Source organism: Apteryx mantelli, chromosome 15, assembly GCF_036417845.1.
Source record: "Apteryx mantelli isolate bAptMan1 chromosome 15, bAptMan1.hap1, whole genome shotgun sequence".
Taxonomy (NCBI): Eukaryota; Metazoa; Chordata; class Aves; order Apterygiformes; family Apterygidae; genus Apteryx; species Apteryx mantelli.
This window is the reverse complement of record NC_089992.1, coordinates 9,903,815-9,924,176: the sequence shown is the minus strand read 5'-3', so window position 1 is coordinate 9,924,176 and position 20,362 is coordinate 9,903,815.

Sequence of the window (20,362 nt, the reverse complement as noted above, 5' to 3'; positions counted from 1 at the left end):
CCATAGGCCAGTCCCACATCTCCTGTACAAGGGCAGGACTGTTTACCAGACAGTTGCCAGGCTTTCTGATCCCCAGCCGTGCTAATGCATTTGTGGGCCACAGTCTAATTAGCATTAGCCAGATTACAAAGAACAAGGAGAATATTCTCAAGAGCATTCTCACATGTCAGACCTGAGCATGCATTATGTGCTGGAGCCCAAGTGCTTCTGTTTAGCAATCAGATCAGATATCTTGTTACTGCAGCACATCCAGTCCTCTCAAATTCACCAGAGCTCCAGCTGGCAAAACCAGAATTGGTCTCCTCTTTGTGAGAAACTGCAAGAGATCCAATATTATGAAGACAAACATCTCAGTTCTTTCCCGTTTACATGTGAAAGTTTATTCTTGAGAAGTTCTCAGTACTTCTTAGCAGCACCTCTGAACCAAGGAGACAGGGCAGCTAGTGCTGTAGTATGCGTAACTCATAAGATATTCTCTGCTTATTTAGTCCCTAAACCTGTGAGGATGTGTGAAATAGCCGTTCTGTGTGTCTTCTGGACTAAAGATTTATTGCAATTACCCAAGTTCAGTGATCCAGTTGACTACTGTTAACTGTGTCCCTATGTTCCTTTGGGGCTATGTTGAGAGATGATTGCCAGAGATGGAAATTCAGTGCATTCTGGAACATCCATATGGCTCCACCTGGCTGAGATCTACACGGATTTAGATTTCACACATCAAATTTCTCAGTGAAACCTTTCTATATCCTATCTATTTTGCAGCAGGATTCACAGGACCTTGTGCTTGAAGGAGGCCCTGACAGTCAGTCACCCCATTCATAAAACTCAAGCTTAGCCAGGGCACTATCAGTGGCCCCCAAACTAGGCACACTATCATTTCTACAATGTGCTTTAAGTATAAAAAGCTAACAAGAAAATGAACAATTGACTAAACTATGGCAAAACTGATATGTTCTGTGGTTTTGAGAAATTATTTAGTTTTATTGATGCAATCTATGTATTTGTAAGCAGCTCAGCACCTTGCTAGCCTCCTGCCAGACAATCATTTTAGCTGCAAGGTTGCCACAACAGCAATCAGGCTTCAGACCTGGAAATACTATAGGCAAGAAAGCAAACCATCTCTCAGCCTCAGGACATTCAAGATTCTATTTCATTTAATAAAGCCAGTCGTGCTCAATACCACACAATGCACAGCATTATTGACAACACACCATGTCCTCCTGAACGCAGCTGCTCCGATGAATGCAACACCACAGGGATGATGGGGCTGACAGGGCACCTGGCAAGGATGGACACAGAGCAGGTAACAGTGCTTTGGTAAAGGCAGAGCAGGCACCTCTTGTTTTTAAGGTAGGTTTTTCCCAGCTTGCAGAAGCAGCTGTGCTCTGGTGAGGAGATTTTCAGCTATGGAGGGTTGCAGACAGTAAAAAGCCAGATTGTTTTCTATAATAGTAATTTGAGATGAACTTGACCTGTAATAGCTTTTAGATTTTTCAGTTTTGAGGTATAAGCAGCAGTGGGGCACCTAGCTCTAAATTAGGACATCTGTCTTTGTAGCCATAAATGCAAATATGCCTGTATCTCTGCTCACCCCCTTTACTCCCACCCCAAAGAGTACTTCCTTTGCAAGAAAGAGGCTATTTAGGTAGTTCTTCTCTTAAAAGTTTGTTGATGCCAGGATGAAAAGAACCAGAGTGTCTCCCCCAAACTACAAGATGATGCTCCCTTGTTGTCCCACCACCTCCACAGGCTACCCCAACATGCACCTGCAGAACCAGGTTAAACACATACATATAGTCTGGGACTTCACTGCTCAAAACACAGCCACTTTAATCAATTTTGTTTCTGCATCAGAAACATGGCATTTTACCCTTTGCTTTAAATGTCATCAGCTTCCATTCACATGCTATTTTCCCCTTCTCCTATACTTGTTCTCTTCCCCCCTCACACCCACCTTTCAAATTTTGAGCTGCACTGGTAGTAGAATATTTTCAAAGGAAAAGTTAGTAGCCTAATATGCCCATGTCATAAGATGAATGATTATACAGCTAAAGTAGTGGTGTTTTCAGGATTAATCTTACCTATATATTTCATTTCTTCATTTTGAATTATGACCCTCCTTTTACATAATACTGGTAGAGTTTATAGATCACTCCTGAAAGCAAAGTTTGATTAAAACCCCTAGAAAACCACTGGGGCAAGAGGACTTCAGTCTTATCTAAGAGACATTTTGCTGTCTACTGAAGAACCCATGGCAAGATGATAGATAGTCCAAATAAAGATATCAAAAATAAGCATGACCTAAGAGGGCTATCATGCAAGTCTTGTTCTGTTTGCCATTGCTGGATTTATGCAAAAAACACATTTACTTGGGAACAGAGACATTAGGCACAGTGAGCGGCTATGTGAGATAAGCCATTCTGCAAAGATTCGGCACTGCACGTACCACATACTGTGCAATTCATTGAGAGCTGTCAATACACATTTGCCTCAGAAGATTAGGAAGCATAAGAAACCCTGTGGCAGACAAGATGCAAGACTGATGAGCTGCAATCGGTATAAATTAGTGTCTGTAAAGGATAAATCCAATACCCAAGAAAAGAGAAAATATCTATTATGACTATCTGAAAATCCAGGTGCAAAACAAGCTTGAGGAAGTTGCAAGATTGTTATTTGCAGCTCATGGCAAAGGGGTCTCAGCAAGACCTGGTCAGCAGTCAGAGCTTCGCAAGAAAAGCTGCTAATTTCTATTTACATACAATGAAGAAAGCAGGGTGTACAACACCACAGCTAGGCAATCCCAGACCCGCTGTGAACCAAGGCAGCTTTAATCTACATTTACAGGTTTTCTTCTTGACATGATTGCATATCAGCAAGGAGTGGATTTATCCAAGTCCTGAGTAACAATAACACTAAACCAAACATCAAGGATGGCAGCTCTGCTCTTCCAGCACCACGCAGACAGCTGAAGAGCTGAGGCTGAAATGGGGCAGGCAGCCCCAGACCACAACTCTCCAGTAACCCAAGTAACTGGGTACCTCCCCTTCCCAAGGTAGACCAGGGTTGGGACCTGCACACAGGCACCACTCCTCTGGGAAGCTGGAGAGCAAGGAGGACACACAGCTCTTCTGTCTGCACTGGAGCAGCAGATCGATGGTTTGCTCACTGGGCTGTCACTTGCCTGACACAGGATTTGCTCCATCCTGCAAAGTAGTAACAGCACAGAAGGACCAAATGCCTCCTCCTTGCACAGAGCCCCGATCTACCACCCACCACAGTCAGGCTTGTCCCACCACTGCAACCGTTGCCTGCACAGAGACCCCAAACCCACCTTCCCCAACATCCCTCTTTAAGAAATCCTCTGCCAGCTGTCCTTATATAGGATACATAGCCTACCCCATTGGAACTGCTCCTCTCCTTCACCTGGGGGGCAAATCCTACCTACCCCAAGCTCATTCCTGCCCCCAGCCAGGCTGCAGCACCCACAGCAGTGGGCCTCCTCCCATGGCTGCCACTCCACTGAAGCCCTGCAAGGATAGAAAACTGATGGGAGTAACAAACCTATTGCTGCATCCTTCTCACACAGCCCATCTATCCGGTCTCCTGCTGGACAGGAGAACTGTCCTTCTCAGGTGTGCTAGCTAGAGTACAAGAACTCCCAGAAAGCCCCAGACAACATGAGCTGTTGGGAACAGCCTAGGAGACATCTCCTGCTTGCCTTGGTGAACCCCTTCCTCCAGCGTAGGACGGTTCTGACCTGGCTTTTCTAAAGGCCCCTGGTTTGGGCTTCTTGCAACTCTCATCTTAGTGCTCTACGAAGCAGGGGGGGAAAAAAAAAGTTGCAGGCTTTTCTAAAGGAGTGGTTCTCTGGGAGGTTTCAGCTTTTTGTGCAGGTTCCATTTTTCTTCTGTTGGCTGCTGTGTGGACAGGACAGAGCCCAAACAGGCTATGGAAAATGCTCCCTCCCCTCATGCCTGATGGCTCTCAGACCACACAGGTGGGCAGGAGAGAGGTGTGAAGGACAGCCCTAGCCCAGTGTCACTGGGCCTCCCAGCCGATGATGTAAATCAATATAAAGGGATGCTAATTATGAATTTCACTTAAAGCTCCATGTGTGTACTACATCTGCACAGCCTGGGCAGCAAATCTCATCTGACAGTTTTCTTAACTAGAAGACAAGCACTATTAATTACCAACAGGCCTGAGGATATCTTCTTTTTTCCTGCTACCCTAGTTCCTTTCTGGCACTTTGATATAAAAGCTTCCTCTTGCCAAGGAAGGGATTGTATCTGCAAAATGTTAATAGTCTAAGCCATATTCAAAATAGCTTGTACTGGCTGATAAGTTTATCCTACATCTTGGCACTTTAAGAACAGCAACTCCAAACACACTTTTCCCTGACCAATTTATCAAGATTTATATCAAATTTGGGTTCTCTATTCTAGCTTGACTTGCACAATTTTTCAGAATTCTATAATCAAGTCCCTAGAGGCCCATGACTTCTTCTGAGCACTGTTTTCTGCTCTCAAGATGTTCCTGTATTATGAAATAAAGAGGTAACTGTGTCAGGCTGTAGGCAGGAAGAAAATACCTCATAAATACAAAAGAAATAATTAAAACTGAGCAATTTATTTTGGAACACATATATGCTTTTGTTGGTAGGAGAATGTCATACCCTGCTCTTTAATCTTAGGATCCACTGATGCGTTGTGACACTTGATGCTTTTCGGTGTGGTGCATTTACATCCATTTTGTCCCCTAAAGTGGGACAGGCTTTCCAATGGATTGTCACCATTTAGTAATTACAAATATAAATGTCACCGCTGTCAAATAATATAACACACCTCACGCATCAGGACACAAGCTGTTTAAAATCAAACTATTATAGTAAAGCTGCTGCTGTGAGAATACACATTGATTAAATTCATAGACATTAATCATTTTTAATAAAAACTGAATTTTGTCAAGGCAGCAATGAACTTTCCAGAAGATATTGGAATGAAATGAAGTCTCCAGAAGACACTGTTCCTGTGGGCATTGCTTTAACACCAGAGCTAGAGAACAATTCTACTACATAATGTATAGTTGCAGAAAATATTTTTTATAAAATTAGACATCCATGTAGTAGTTCAACTAATACTGCCAGGGCAAACACAAAAGATCTGAAAGCTGCAACCCTGCTGCAATACTGCAAACGTAATGTACCACATACATGGCGATTGCTCACCTGAACGCAAGCAGAGTCATTGCAGTCAGCGGAGCTGTTTGCCTAAGTGCATCAGTTGCAAGCCTGGGCCCAGAGACCATAATAATTGCTTTTACCATGTTGTCAGTCCCACCCCTGGGAAAAGACTTCATTGCTAGCCTGCTCAACAATGCCAAGGCATTTTCTATTTTCCACGCTGTCAGTCTTAAATCCTATCAGATTTCAGACTGTAGAAGACAAGTTATTGAAGCAGCATTATGACAGATACACGAGGATGTCCAGTTACTCAAAGAGAAGAGGGTAAATTCATTTCCCTTATGCTTTTCTATCAGTGTCAGATCCGTCTGCTGTCCACTGCTGTGTTCATCTCTGTCACGTTTGGGAAATGAGACAACCGGAGGGTTCGTGACAGACATTAATTAGGCAGAAGCCACATTTTTGATGGCAGGATTTAAGTTCTTTATCTTTCTAGAGGAGGGATATCCTGGGAAAACAAACTATGATTATTTCCTCTATATATTAAAGAGGTTATTCTGCATCAGGATCAAATTGCAGTCATGGCATGGAGCAGCCACTTGGCATGATGATAGATTGCTGTATCAGTCATACCTGTGAACCTTATTTGCAGAAGCACCGCAAAATATTTGAGCTGGCAGCTGTTCCATTTTGAGAGCAAATATAGCTAAAAATGTTTTCTGACCTGCAGAATTTACAACTCTAAAGTATGAGCAAAAGTGGTCTCTCTTCACATCCCTTCAGCTCCTGTCTGAGTTGTTTAAACAAGGGACAAATTCTTCCAAGCAGAAAGGACTTGCTAAAATACAGAGAGGCAATGTTGATGCCATTATGCAGCCTACTTGTGGGAATCAACTCTGGGACCAAGAGTAGGTGAAAGAGAGGGAAAACCATATCTGGAGCCAAATGCTGCTCAGCCTCAGCTTGCTGTAAGCCCAGTTAAGTCAGAAGCTGTTTTCTGGATTTACGTCTGTGACAGAGCCCGATCACACACTGAGATCAGTCTGCACTTCGACCAGTGGTTTCCAGTACAGGACTGAGCCTTGCCCAGTTTAGTGCCCTCCAAGAGGGTGCAGAGCTGCTGGTGGTGGCCACAGTGCCCACCTTCGGGGGACAGCAGGAGGGGCATGGCCAAGCTGCAGCAGGTAGCCCATGTTCCAGAGACCGACTCTTCAGACAAGACCAGCCCCAGAGCCCAAATTGCTTACCCTACCTGCTTCCCCCACAAACACTTCAAATGCTCAAAATAGGGAGGGATAAGAGCTCCCAGGTCCTTCCTGTCCTGGAGCTGTGAGTCAGGCTGAATCCTTCAGTGTCCACCTCCTTTACTGAAATCAGTAACCTCCTCCCCATCCTTGACCCTGTGTTGCTCCCTCTGTACCAGCAGTACAGCTGTTTGTACAGCTGTATTGCAAACCAGATTGAGGAACTGATCAGGACTAAAAATAGGGGCTACTCTTAGTAAACAGCATCTTAAATTTAGACAAAACAAGACACAGCAAAACCATGCTCAAAGAAGGCTGGTCCACTGGGAGCAGGGCCTCGTGAGATGCCTACCAGCAGGTGGCAAGCCAGAGGGCAGCCCCACACTTGCCGGCAGCATGCACAGAGCAGGGCACCACAGCTCCCAACACCACTGGGGTCCTTCCTCAGGCAGCCCCCATACCAGACCAAACCAAAGGCTGAACAGACCCTGCACCTTTTGAGCCCACAGCCCTTCCCATTTCAGCTTGCCCCAAGCAGTCATGCAGTTTAACCAGCTCCAAACCTTAGCTTCATCTCCCCAGGATAAGCACCTATTGCAGAAAAGCTGTACCAGAGCACAGATCAACCTGCTGCCTACCCATGACACAGAGCCAACACAGCACCTTCAGCCTTTGCACCTTCTTTCCCAGGTGTTCATCAAAAATACAGATCAACATCTGACCTCCCTGGCATAGACTGGAACAGCTCCACTAGAAGCTGTTTGAACTGCAAGGGTTTGCACCAGCCAAGGCCCTCACTCCCCAGATTTTTCTCCTGGAAGTACCAGGGCACTTCACTGTATTTAAGTAGCTTTGCTTTCTCATTCAGTCTGCCTGAGCACACATTCCCTCTTGCTCCTCAGCATCCCACAATTAGAGATTTAGTCTCAAAGTGAAGCAGCTGCTTTAAACACAAACAAAACCTGAGCACTTACCCCAGTGACCCACATCCAAGCTCCATGAGCAGCTCTTCTCCTGCAGCTGCTACCTGCCACCAGGAGCAGACACAGTCATCTGCAAAAGCTGTTGCCCCCCTTCTCCAGAAGGGCCCATCATCATGCAAGCCTCAGACCAAAGCTCCTCACCCAGCACTAGCCCTCATCAGAAGGGGAGCAGAGTCTTTTGTAAACTGATGGTCCTTAACGATTTTCAGGTGGTCAATGTATCAAAAAGCCTGCCTTCTCCACCTGAAAGCTCTTACCCCAGATCCCTGCCATGGTTTCACTGGGGAGAAGAGAAGCAGCAGTTTGGGGCTAAGTTTGAAAAGAGAGCTTTGAAAGGAATACTGCTAGAAGAGGATTCATTAAAAACAAGCTTTTACAAACTCTCCTTGACTGCTGTGCTTCAAGGGGTTAATCTGCCTGGCAGGTGAGGTGCTTTCCCAAATCACAGCTCTTACCCCCAGCTCCTCCAAGCTGTACAGGCAGGAGAACACAGTGTTTGTTGTGGAGTAGGGAGTATCATGGCGTGGTAATAACTGGCATGTAAAGCAGCATGCTGAAATTCCAGACGAGATGACTGTCTTTAATCCGGTCTGCCAGAGCTGGCAAACCACAAGGTTTTTAATGAAGGTGCTAGCTCTTGTACTAGCCAGATGCCTACGCAGGCAAGAGTGCCTGGTCCTTATGAGGAGCTCTAGGTACTTTTCCATATAAACATTTTTCTCAAAGGAAAACTTAAATTTTCAGCAAAGCAAGGTGGATGGTTTTGCGAAACTTCCTTTTTTTTAATGTACATTTTTCTTCTTTTATGGAAAAAACAAGGCTCAAAACCTCAGGGTTTTTTTGATGTGGAAATGCTTTTGTTGAGCTCTATGCAAGTCTGAAGCCTGGTTTTGTCCATATTACTTTATCCCCTATAAAACAGATTCTCCAGCTGGATTTCACCATCCAGGTGCATTTCCCAGGGTGGAAATCTGTGATTTTTATGACAAATCATTTGTGTTGCTTCATGGGAGGGAGAAGGGAAGCCAGCCTAGAGGAAGACACTGACACCATTTCCAAATGAAAATACTTGAGGTGTTTTTTTTTTTCTTTTGTCTTCTTTTTTTGGACAAAGAAACCAACTTTTCTATGTGGTAAAAAATAAAGACATTAGGGGCAGAGTCAGCAGCAAAGCACACATCTTCCACTAAAAAAATAATACATGCGTACAGATGTAATAAAAGCAGCCGCATCTTGCTCTGCACTTCAGCGCCAATGTGTCACTGAGTCGCATCTGCTTATACTACTGACGAAAAAGCAACACCACTGCTGGATCTGCAGAGCCAGTTCAGCTATGGAAGAACAATCTGGAGTCTATTCTGCCTCATAAATCACCAACAAAATTGTCATGTGTAGAGAGCCCTCATTACAGCCAGGGTGGATGAGGCAGAAAGAAGGCAGTTTGGTTGTGCAAAGCCGGGCCGCGGTGCTGAGCGCCGCTGGTTAGCAGCAGTAATCTGTCAGAGCACACCGAAGCTCAGCGCTGGCTTGACATTTGCTTTTCAGAGCTTGTTTTTAATGTGCAGGGTTAAATCTGTTTGCATAAATTTCAGAAGAGACAGCCTGTCCTTAGTTGTCTCCAATGCTATAAACCCATCACTGCTTAATATTGGGGTGCTATGAGACATCCCTTATTTTTTTCCGCACATTATAAATGAAAGCCAAAGTAACAACCATTCTTTGCGATCAAAGGCAACTTTCCCAGGGACCACTGCAAAAAATGATGCTCTGCAAAATGTGTTTGCACTGAGGTCGTATGGAGGGGAAAACAGATGGAGGTGTTTTCGGTTGCAGCAGACTGCTAATATATTTAGTAGCTTTTGTTTTTCAGTTCACTCTAATGGACAACAGTGTTTGACATGTGTGCGAGGGACACTGCTCTGTCCTGCACACCAAAGGAGACCGATGCAGGGGCTGGAGCTGCGGTTTAATGTCCTGGACTTTCCATCCTGGGTGCTTCTCACTCCAGCTGCTGTGGTCTAAATTACAGACCTGGTCCTGTGCTTGCTCCCAGTCCAGCTAACAGTCGTTCATTTGCTGAACTTTACTAATAGAGTATCCCACAGGTGATGACAGCCCCGAGGCAGCTCTAACGTGCATCGTGGGCCAGATGTGCACCTGAATTCTTCCTCCCATGGGCACTCCGGACAGCACAGCATCCTCGTCTCCATAAGCCCAGGCCAAGAGCAGAAGTGAGTACTGAAGCCTGTTTTTATGCAGTTAAGAGAAACATTCATCCTGCAATGCTCTGCTGAGAAGACTCCAGGAGATAAAAAAGTAGTTTTGCCAAAGTGATGGACATACATGGTGCTTTAGTGATAGTGCAATCATGGAGCTGAATTTGGATCTCTGTGAATACTGCAGTTCTGACTTGAATCTAAAAATCTTTTTAAAACCCTTTCATACACTTCAATTATTTTAACCACTTAGCCATCACGTTCCAGTATTGATTTGAACACATACCAATTATTTAAGTCAATTGCCTATTAAAATTCATTTTTAGTGAAAGGTCAAAACTGCAAGTTGAAACCAGATGCAGTACATTATGCCTATCAGTATTGTGATCTGCACACAAGTTCATTATTATGTTTCTGCAGAAGTAATTTCTCTTGTCAAATTTTGCTCTGTATGCCAGCGTAGCTATTACAAGCTCTATTAATTAAGAGGGCTTTTTATTATTATTAACTGAAGGTTTAAAATATTGCAATCTCACATAAACATACGTAAAAAGGCATCGGGGCTTGCCTACCTACACTACACTGCTCCTGCCGTTCAGAGAGAAGGGGAACAGTAGGAAGTTTGCAGCTGGATGCGCCTTTTATTTCATTGCAGGAGGTCTGAAGAGCCCTAAGAATCCTTGTTGAGAATAGCAGTGATAAGCGGCACCCTCCTCCGAAGCTTTGCTGGGCAGACAGGACTGACTCGCTTGTAAAGCGAGGTGACTTGTGCGTAGTTGCTAATCCACTCGAAACTCATCAAGCCAGAGGGGCCATGGGAATGGCCTCTCCGTGTCACCTTGCAACTTCTGTCGACTTCTGATGAAAAGGAGCAGAAATACGGCAAACCTCAAAGTAATCACAAAGCGCTTACCCAACTTTCTCCTTTCACAGCCAGAGCTGGGAAATCTTACCCAATGTCCGACCCCCCCGGGAAGCCCCAGGCGGGCTGCCTCCCTGCAGCCCCTGCCAATTTGCCGTATTGTTTTCAGAGTCTTTGGCATGTCCTGAGCAGCATCTAATTTTCTCTTTAAGATCATAGAGGAATAAAGGCCAGGAGAACAGTTATTCCCCTGGTAGCCCCGCTGACTTCCAGGCTGCTCTCCATGGAGCAAGTGTTATTCAGCAGGGATCAGGGCAGCAGGATCTGGCCCTCGGGGAGGAGCTGCTTGGGGAGATCATTGATTAAAGAAGCAACATCAAGCGCTGTTTCCAATGCCTCAGTTCTCACTTCTAGAGCCTAATGTTTTTTCACTTCATGCTGCTGATGCACAAAATGTACAGGACCTGCAACAACAAAATACCCCCTTGAAAACATGTTTTTTAGCTGAAGTCCTGTCTTGGGACATCTGTGGATGCTTGACTGCAACTGCAAGATGTCTGGAGAAGATTGGGCAAGGGCAGGGAATTACTCATCGGCTGCCACTGCTGCCATGTGCTTCTCTGAAAATGCACCCACTGCCCTTTGCATCTTTATTTTGTGTAAAAGGACGCAAGAGGCTTATTCCAGGGCTGAGCAGTAAAGGGGGTGTTAGAATGCAGGAGGAAATATGGCATGTTCTCCCTGAGTAGCAGAAGTGTTTTATTTCCTTTGAAATTGACCCTGTAACTTTCCCAAGAGAAAAATTAATTTTCTTCCTGACTCAAATTGTTTCAAAGGAAGCCGTCAGTTCCAGTGGGAAAATATTGATATTCGCCAATGGGAAACCTGGAAACAAACCAGAATGGAAATTTTAATTTTAAAATGCCAACTTGAAATAGGCATTTGCATTTCTGTCCTCCAAGAGCAGGCATATTTTTCCTATTAAGATGTTTAAAACAGGGTTGTGTTTTGGTTGAAGAAGGGGGTGTTTGATACTTCCGATAAGAAAATATGATTGCTGACCATTTCTAGAGAAGATGCCTGAGAGTGTTCAAGCTGTTTGCAATACAGCCTACATTCTCGTTCTGGGATGCTGTAAGTTGCCCAGATCAGTGAACAAATTTTAAGCATCTTATGCTGTCCAGGCTAGTTCAGTTCACTACATGTCTCCCAGACAAGGGAGTTACTTCCCTTGCACATTGCACCAACACAGACCAAGGATGTATTTTCATTACAGCTCCTTCCAGAGTCCTTCTAAGATTTCCTAATAGCTCTTTAAGACAATAGCTGGAGAAAAGAGGAACAGAAAACACAAAAGGGGCCGCTGTCAGAGTAGCAGCCGTGCACTGCAGACAGTTCAGCAAGCATCCACAGATGAGTAATCACCGTCCTTGTGGTTAGTCCTTTTCTTCCAAAAAGTTCTTAGTACTTTGTTGTAAAAATCTCCCCTCTCTGTGGAGCTCTATATAATGTTTTAAATTTCTGTATATTGTAGTTGCTCAAGAAAGGAGCCTGCCAGTCCACACATGCCCAGAACGTAACCCACAACCAGATCATACCATGGGTGAGTGTGAGCCTTAAAGCTCCAGCCCCGAATGAGTTTGTCATTCCTTTGCCCACCTGTCACAATCTGTTTTCTTCTGCTCTTGACTGCAGTTTGGTTTTTTGTGTGGCATTTGCGATAGCGGTGGAATGGCTAAATTGACAGGCTCAGTGCAGCTTTACAGGACAGGCCGTGCAAAATCTTTCCTTGTGAAGATACAGAGACGTTCCCAGCATGTACCTGAGTTACTGGCATGAATATTTGGGTGGGTTCTCAGCAGGGTTCATTTTCTGTCATGAGACTCCATCAGGGCCAGATCCTGGGGAGGGTATATTTGCACTAAGCTGGGAGAGGTAACAGGTACCTGTAGAGATCCCTCACAGTGTCCATAACCTACAGGCTGTTAGTTCACTCTCAGTAAAGATAAAATGTGGGAAGGTAGTTGACTTCTGCTACCTGACCTGTGTGATTGCTGGGGCATCCTGCCCTGACCCCTCTGACCAGCTCTGCTCCAGGTCTCCCACATTTACACATGTTAGGGAAGGATCCTTGACTCAGCCAGACAGCGCCGAGGGGGCAGGAAAAAATGAGTAGGGAACTGCAGAAATAGGACTATTTTAACAGCTGGCTGAAGCACTGCATGATGGAAGAAACTTGAAGCGTGTGTAATTATAATGCCAGGAGAGAACGTCCCCAGACAACAACAGGGGACCCACCACCTCCCTTCTCTCTTTGCATAAAGGATATGCTCTGATTGCAGAACAGATCTGGGGATGGAGAATGACCCGAGGGGAAAGCTCTCCCTGGTGTTCCCATCCACAGCTTGCTGTTGTTAGGCAGCAGAAGTACATCTTGCTAGAGAAGATGGATGGATGCTTTCCAGGCAAATATCCTGGAAAGAAAACTCACAACAAAATGCTTGCTCATTGCCTTGCACCTCTCCCTCAGGTTAAGTCTGAGATAAATGTCACTGAAATTAGCAGAAAACTTTTGTTCATTTTCAGCCGATATTGGTTGGAGCAGAAAGAGTAGCCAGCTTCCAGGTGAGCTCCCTTCTCAATTAGTTATGTCCAGGAAGACCTGGGATAATGACACTTGCATAAACCAAAGAGATGCTATTTCTTACTCCTGTGGGCCCCCAATACCTTCCTTGAAATTAAGCACAGGGGAGTGTTTTATTTTACAGAAGACTTGGTTTCCTAACTGTAATTCTTGGAAAGGAGCAGATGAAAGGGGCTGCACCCAGGGTAGAGGTCTCAGTGTTGCACATACTACTTATATGGGATCTACAGGAACTGAGAAGGTGGCTCCTGAAACTAGGAGCATTGTGCAAACAGACCCAGAAAAGAGGACCAAGGATGGCGAAAGATGCCAAAAAGAGGGATATGATGCATTGAGGAGACTGTGTCTGTTGGTCCTGTGTCTTGTTACGCTGGGCTAACTTGTCTCTCTTGAAAAGAAAAAGTTGTTATTTTAAAATAACTCTGCAGATGCAGCCTCTGGAAAGGATCAGTGGAGGGTGTCAAGTCCCTGTCTCAGTGTCCATTGTATTTCTAGTTCAGCTGCAGAAACGGCTGATCTGAAGGCAGGTCAGTGGCCTCTCTTCCAGTGGGTTTTGCAATCCAGGCACGCACCTGCTGGGAGCAGAGTGCCCAAGCCGGTCTAGCGAGGCTAGCAGATGGTGAAGATCTTCCATCACAGCACAAGTCACTGAGCCGTCTCCGGAGGAGGGCGGGCACGACACCTGCTCTTGGAGTTTCACATGGCTCCGTGCAAGCAAAGGGATAATCCAGGAGTGAGAGAAGCACTGCCCAGGGTGCGCTCCCCCAGCTGTGGTTGCTGCAGGCCACGGGAAGAGATCTGCAGGACCACAGATTATGGAGGTAGGAGTTCAGTCCCCGAGAAAGAGTGGGGATTGAAACTGCTCCACTTGGCCAAAAGAAGGTAGGAAGTGCCAGTGACTGGGAGTTACATAACCTAGAAGGGATTAAATCCCAAATTCCAATATTCCTCTCCCCACCTCTCTTGCTTCCTTTCTTAAGACAAGGATGAGATAAGAATCCAGACCTGGGAAGGATTTTAAGGTCTATGGCAGGCCAGTACTGCCTCTTTGAATGCAATTCACGAAGAGGAGGCATCTCAGAGCAATGTAAAAATAACTAGCATCTAGGAGTTACAAAAATTTGGCTGAGATCATCCCCATGCCAGCATGAGACTGTCCCCTGGTAGGGTACACAGCTGATGCGAAACTGATGCTACACTTGATCTTAGCTGAGAGGCCATTAAAAAGAAATCAGAAGAGACTGGCTAAAAGCAATTTATGGGGTTACAAAATGATGTATTACATGCACCATGGCTCCAGGTTTGCAGTAATTTAGGCTGGTATTGATTGAGGAGAGACTGGGGCATATTCCACCACCTTTTTAATTTCAGTCTGATTTGGCCGCTGCTTGCAGGTCAGCAGGCAATTTGATGAGACAAAAACAAACCAAGCATTAGAGCAGCCTAAATCACCCACTTTTAGAAGTGCCTTGTAAATAACTTCTAAGGCCAAACAAGGAGAACAGAATGAAAGAACTGGCTATTAAGGAAATCAAGTCTGAAGTTCCAGACTGGGAAAATATGGTTTCATGGCACAGTTAAGAGGAATATCATTCATTCATACCATCATCGCCTGCTTTTATTTTCCCAAACAAACATGATGCCTTTTTCCTCGTATTATGGTGCTAATTCTGATTCAATATGAACTGATTAGATACCAAAATAAAGCCAAAGTACACATGCACGCTTACAAAGGCATCTAATCATATCACTGCAGCAATGGGTGGGTGACTTGGTAGTGTTCCAGATTATTTGAAACATACAGTAGTGTAGGATTGTCTCTCCACCCTGAGGAAAGGGACAGACCATAAACTTTAGTGTAAATCTCCATAAGGTAAAATCTGGGATGATTTTCTCCTGGAAGTAATGATTACAATACTAAACATACTGGCACATGAGAGGTGCTAGCAAATAGTGGAAACCCAGCACTACTTGAGGTGGGGGAAAGCAATTGCCCATCAGCTCATGTCAGTGAAGAAGTCTTGCCACATACCAGGTATTACTGAGTGGTGGAGATTCAGGAGACAAAGCACACACAGAGGAAGCAGGAGGGAAAAGGCAGCTTAATTCCTTTGTATGTCCCTTTGATTCTGGGATTAAAGTGGTTCCCTCACCACAAAGATGCATTAATGTGCATGAAATCACAGTCCGTTTCTCTTGTCTCTGCTGGGAATCTGCCCCGTATATGGAACTGCTCAAATACGTCTGACAGAGGGACAGAGTTGAGAGAGGCCGCAATAAAATGGGGAATCGTCTCAGGCCAAGCAGTGTATCTGACTACAAACTGCCTTCAGAGTCAGCTAAAGCCCTGAGTTCACCTCTGCTACCTTCTCATATTGATTGTGTGTAGGTCACAAGGCAAGGGTCCAAGTAAAGAAGATCGATTACCTAGCTTATACCAACCGTCAGGTGTTGGATAAAAATGGATTTTCCAAACTTACTGTGACTATCAACAGCTTGAACTCTGATGTGCACAGGGAAGGAGACATGTAAAACTCTGACTGGGCTAATTAGCACTTTCCTATATGAAGGCTTCTCTGATCTCTAATTGCATGTTCATTTTAGTCTTTTAATATTGCACTTTGCGAGGCTCTTTTCTACTTTCTTCAGGTAAATGGAGGTATGACCTTGTATCCTGACACACGTCACACATCCTGGAGATGTGACATTCAGGTTTGCTGAAGCTCAGGAGGCAACAGACAGGGGAACATTTGGATCTCCCTCCTCATTTCTCACATGCCTGCTCCATGTGTGTGTTCAGGGATGGATTCAATGCGAACACATCCTGTGCTGCTCAGCGAAGGAAAGCTCTCTGCATTTACTCCAAACTGAGCAACTGTTAATGAGCCAGTTCTTTATTTCTAGCTAACGGGATGTTTGATCAAATGGCACGCCAGGCAAGATGAATTCCCACAGAAGTTTTGGCTCATAATAAAATTCAAGTTGATGACACAAGAGTGGAGTGGGGGATAACATCTCCTTCCATGGACCTGTGGAAAATGATACCTTGCTCCCAAATACAAGTGTGTTTGGAAGCCTAGCATAGGTGATGCTGATACTCTTACAGCTACCAGACAAACTGCAGGGCTCAGCTGCCAGGAAACCTGATTCCACCCTTCTCATAATTAGTTGTACAATCAAATAAAACCACCCGAGCATCTTGTTGCTTTGCTTCAACTCCAGAAGTCAAAAACCTCAAAAGTTATTGGCAGTTTTAATTAAAACTAGCTTTGAGATACAGAGCAACCTATAATGGTTATGGCTCATTCTAGATAATGTTGTAATAACCCTCTCTCATATTAAATATAGCAGCAGTATTGTTCACCAGAGATGAGGACATTAGCACAAACAATCAGCCTTGCTGTGATGGGGAGGGTGCTGCAGCCAAGACAGGGTCTAACGTAATTGCACAAAAGGTATTTGTTTCATGAAAAGAGACTATCCTATAGGTCCCTGACCCCTGCAGCATGCTTCCTTGGAAGACTCCTGAGTGTCCTGCAGCTTTAGTCCAAAAACCTCCCTCACTCTCTCAGCAAAGTGGTGCCAGTGGGAGGCAGGTTTCCAGGTTTCTAGGTTTCTGCCCCTGCCTGGGTGCTGGCTGCATCATCTCTTATGAATGATCTCATTCACAGGAGCCATTTGTCACCAAATTCTGCTGAGCCAGTCGACAGTGGTGCATCTCACAACCACAGACCTGTCAGGGAAGGCTGCAGGCAGAGCAATTGCAGATGTGTCCACAAGTTCAGCCCTGTTTAGGTTTTCTGATTCCAGGCCCTTGGCTCTGCTCAAGGGATTGCGGCAAATGCAGGGCTCAGCTCAAGATTCACAAAAAAAACTTATAGCTTGGGTAGGCTGATAATCATAATCCTCGATCTGCTGCACTTTGGAGTTGGGGAGGGCTGATCATGCCACTGAAGCAGAAAGGCTTTGGTCAGAAGCCCATAAGGTTCTGCCTTGGCCCAGAGATCTCTGGGTCAGTGACCGATGGTCTGAAGCCATAAAGCTCAATGGCTAGGGAAGTGCTCTGCAAATATGACACTGGCAAATCTCAACTTCTGATAACTTGAGTGGCTGCAGGTAACTAGAGTTTCCTCCTATTGTTTTAAGTGGGAAATGGTCTTTCTCCAATTTAAATCCACTGAAGTCAAAGCACTCAGGAAAGCCACATTAGGAACAAGTTTGACCTAGGAAAGTGCATTTCACACTCTTAGGTGAATGTTGAAACTGTACAAGTCAAATGACCCTTGCAGCATTAGCCCAGTGCAATTTTATTGCATCATGGGGCAATGGAAAATTTAGTTGTTATCAAGCCATCAGCGAATGAGATCTACAACTTCAACATATTTTGTAGGGCCAATATCTTATGCCCATCTGAAAAATCTTAACAGGATCTAATTTGAGGAAGGCCTGTTGGGACAGTGAAAACAATCTATCTGAAGGAACCCCAGTTGAGTACCCCAATGTAAAGGAATCCAAGATCAATCATTCCTTTTGAAAACCACACCTCTACTCTTTCCTGAAACACTGAGCATGCGTATGGAGCCAGCCGAGACAAGTTTTTGTTGGGAGACTATCACAGTGAAAAAACTATATATATATATACCAAGATACATTTCCATTTTGCTTTATCCCTTTGAGGAAAAACAAAAACATAAATAAATACTGCTTCTTTGGAATTCTTATTCTTTCACTTGACCCCTCTGATTAGGGTATGAAGGAAAGTGAAACATCTTGGGCTTGTATTCAAAATTTGAAGATATCTTTACATGAGCATTTCTACAAGAAGTCTGGAGAAAAAAAAAAAGTCAACTTTCCATCAGATTTACTTACCTATCTAACCATAAGCTCCTGCTAATTTGAAATTCCTCTCATATGAAATGCACTTACTTCAGTGAGCATTCTGTTCAGGAACAGTTCATCCTTGGGAAAATATTATTGCTGGAATGCTATGTGAGTCCACAGTCTAAAGCTAGAAGATGCATTTAAATTCTCTAAAGAGGCTTTAAGAATTCATAACAGTGCTTGATCTACCTTTGGGTGAGGGGGTATGTCCTTTTTTTGAGCTGCAACAGCTGAAAGCATTAATTGTCTTATCTTTTACCAACAATCCACTACATTTCAGTATATACCTTTTGTGCCTGTTTTGTTACCCCAGTGTCTTGCTAATATGTCATAACTGCAGGATGCCATCTCTGAAAGAGGAAGAGAGGCTCTAACAGTTGCTTTGTGCCTAAAGAATGAAAGCAAATTCAAAGTTAAATGGGAAAACCATTGTCACCACAATGATAATCAAACTGCAAACTATATTAGCGTTTTTCCTCAGGAAGCTACGGAATGAGGGAACAAGATGCATGTGTCTTTCAACAAAATAATTATGTTGTAATGAGACTGCCCTAATGTATTCAGTAGAAGAAACTGTTGTTAAGATTGACTCAAATGAAAGCGCACAAGCTGAATGGGTAGCCAAAATGAGTTAGGCTTCACATTTCCCTCCCAAATCTATCAGGTTAGAACCAGCATGGTCATAGAGACATCTAAGGGTAAAAACCCAGATGAAGATGTGATGTGGGTTTTCAAGAGGTGGAATACATACAGAGGAAAGCTTTTGATTCAGACTCATTTTGTAGAGGAAACGCGCAAGTCTATCTGTTCACTCGGGTTCCTACAAGTAAATAACCTCAGTCCCTCTGATCCCTGAGGAATGATGATTTACAACATGATTTACAACAGTGGTAATGTGCACTTGAAGAAAAATACAGCCACTTATTGAAGTGATCATAGCACAGCAAAATAACTCTGAGCTTCCTTCTTTTATCACTCACACCTGCTAGACCCTTTGTTACTCCACTCAGCAGCACTAGGCCTGATTTGACCTGCAGGAAGGGTGCTTGTCTGCAATGCTGATCAACACGATTCAGCCTTTACAAACAGATACCCATGCCAAGGTATCTCTAGTACTGCTTTTAGCAGAAAATATTTTTAAGAAAATGAATTGTTGAAATATGAACTTCCACAGAAGCAGCACCAGGAGAGGGGAAAAAAAGACAAAACCATAGTATCCCCGACCTACTCACTGCACGGAAGTAATGTGAAGGGTGCGAGCTACTGAAGTGGCAGATCTGTTTAATCCTGTCTAATCCACCATCACCGCAGCAGTCTCTGCCAGGAGCCTGTCAAATGGAAGATCCATAAAGAGCAAAAGCTACTGGTAATGGAACTGAGCATTTAATTCCTATCATCTGGACCACTGCGAATCTGTTAGTCTCTCTGTCCCACCCACTGTCCTGTTGCCTCTCTACACTGCACCAGGAATTGTGCAGGAATTTCCTCCACCACACCAAAAGTATGCTATAGCCTTCATGGAGACTCACAAGATCCAAACGTAGAACATTTGGGGAAGGCTTCAGGAACCCAGACCATTTTACTTCTAGAAATTTAGAAGCACAGGAAATGTAGGCTAGAAAAAGCTCAAGAGATCTCTGCATATTAAGTGAATCTCCCTGGCCAAGGCAGCATCTATTCTATGTCTTTCCTGATGGATGTTTGTTTGATCAAGATTACTTCCATGGATGGAGGCTTCACACAGCTCCCCAGACAACTATGCTAATGCTTCCTCAGAACCACCATAAGTTTTTCCCTCACTCCTAACCTAAACCTCTTTACTGCAGTTTAGACCCACTACTTTGTCTGCTCCATCATGGGGACTAAGAACTGCTTAGTATCCCTGTGTCTTCTTTGCACACATACATAACTTGAAAATCCTTGCCCATGAATCAGGTAGGCTCTTCTACCTCCCAAAGATCTAACAAGATCTGATGACTGGAAGCTGGAACTTGAACTATTCAGGTTAGAAACAGGGTGCAAATTTGAACAACACAAGTAGTTTAACAACTGGAACAATTTACCACAGGCTGTGATGAAGTATGACGGGCAATTTAAAATTAGGATACCAGATGTTTCTAGAAGATCATTGTGTTTTAAAAAGGACTAATTCAGAAACATCCTCTACCCGTGTTTACTCTGCAACGTTGTGCAGTATTATACTATAACAGGTTGTAAGGTCAGGATTGTAACCTGGCAAGTTCTTCTTCCTTGCTTAATTATTGTTTCTTCCTCATGCTTCTATGTGGGGTTTCCCCCTACACAGAGCGCCATTTCCTGTGCAAACCCCCTACACAACATACTTATCCCC